We start from the raw sequence: 1,952 nt of genomic DNA, 5'->3' as shown, positions 1-1,952 counted from the left end.
TGATGATAAAATGTAGATTTTCTGGAGGCATGGTAGCTGGATAACCCCCTGAAATTTACCCAAGAGAATCTTTAAATCTGTTCAAGAGGGTTGTCTGGTCACGAGTAGCAAATCCTTTCCCACCACCAGGAGGAAAACATCCAGAAAGATAAAGTGGGGGGAAAGCAAACATGGAACCTCCTCCATAGAGAAGTAACACTAGCCCCCTGAAGTCCAGAGACGGCAGAGTGGGAGTGGGCAGAGGGAAAGGGGAAAGGGGAAACAGGCTACAGGATGTCTAGCCCTTCCTCCAGCCTGCCCAGTTCACTGGACTCACAGCAGATTTGTGTGCCCACCTGGTTTCCCAGCAGGTGTGGATTCCATACACTTCGCCCCCCAGGATTCCTATGCAGCCTTCTCTTCCCTTGGCCAACCTGTGTCACATGCATTCGACTCTGACCAGCCGGCATAACTGCCTTGCTTCCCAGCAGATGCACGTATTGTTCCCTCCAGGCCTCTGGCTGGCCTGAGCACCTGCCCTCCTGCCCCATCCCCCTCTCTTTTCCTAGCTGATCTCCTAGCCAGCATCCCATTAGACCACCCGAGGCCATCCAGAGTAACAACCTGCCCTTTGCAGAGGTTAGTGCCTCCCCCAAACACCGTGGGCTGTCCTGAGGAACAGCCTCTCCTCCTAGATGGCATCTGGTGCCCAGTTGTGCTTTGTCCTCTTGGAGATTTCCCCCTCTGAATGATGTGAGCCCAGCTTTCAATTATTAGGTGCCATGGACTGTCCTCCTTGACCTGTTCTCTGCCCTGCGATACCTCTTCACCTTCTAAATAGAGGTCTGGTCTCTGGTCCTGCTGCCCCACATGGCCTCCTTGCCTCATGGCCAGCATCCTACCTAACTAGTCCACGCATCTGGCTGCGAAGAGCCCCCCACATTTTCTACTGTTCATTTGGCCCTCATTCTGTGTGCCCCCAATCTAGATCTGGAACCTACCAAGGCATCCTCACCTTCTCCCCTTCCCAATCAAGGCCAAGGAAAGAAGTCTTGGAGCAGCCAGGGGAAAAGTAACAGTCACATTCAAAGGGACAGCAACTAGCATAAGCTTGCATTTTTCAGCAGACACCAAGCAGGCAAGAAGACTACACAGTGGCACATATGGTCTTGGAGAAAAAAATTCCAACCAAGATGCTGGTATCCAGTAAAATTGTCCCTCAAACAAGAGGGGGAGACAACAGGCATTTCCAGAAATGGAGAAATTAAAGGAATTTGCAAACCTGTTCTGACTCCCACAGCACGCTTTGTTAATCTGCTTGATCTGATGATTAATTGCAATGGCCACACAGACCTCAAAGACAGTCATCAAGATTATGGAGTGTATTAGGGAAGTGAACAGGGTGCAGTTCAGGTATGAAATGCTTAGGATAGAGTTGTCCTGTAAGAGCATGCAACAAAGTTCTTTCAGGTCTCTAATACATGCCCGAATGGCCTGCCTCTCCACCATAAGCTTCCACTCAAAAGCACTTGACTCTAGCTCCAGGATTCAGCAAGCCTAGTTCCACCACTGAAATGCCCAGAAGCGCCCTATTTACCAGACCAGCCTCCAGGCCCAAAGTATTCAACTAAGCTTCTGTCTGGGCTGGCAAGTCTACAACTCTGTTTCATACTCTGGCTCCTGATGCCGCTGCCCCTCTACCACTCCTCTGGTATCACAGTTGTCGCTTGGATCAAGGAGGTTCACAGTGCTGGAATCTTGTGGTCCAGATAACATGCTCCTCTCCTGCTGCTTGCTGGCAGTGTGCTTCTGAGATGGCTCACCTAGCAGGATGGCAATCACAATGAATCCTGCTAACAAGCACTTACATCTGAATCCTCTCCATATCCTCGCCAACCGTCCTTACCCAGACCCACAAAGAAAGGATTGTTTTGTGGCGGTTACAGAGACTGTGGCCAGAAAAGCCATAAATA

Source organism: Tenrec ecaudatus, chromosome 11 (genome assembly GCF_050624435.1).
Source record: "Tenrec ecaudatus isolate mTenEca1 chromosome 11, mTenEca1.hap1, whole genome shotgun sequence".
NCBI classification, from domain to species: domain Eukaryota; kingdom Metazoa; phylum Chordata; class Mammalia; order Afrosoricida; family Tenrecidae; genus Tenrec; species Tenrec ecaudatus.
This window is presented reverse-complemented; position numbering follows the sequence as displayed.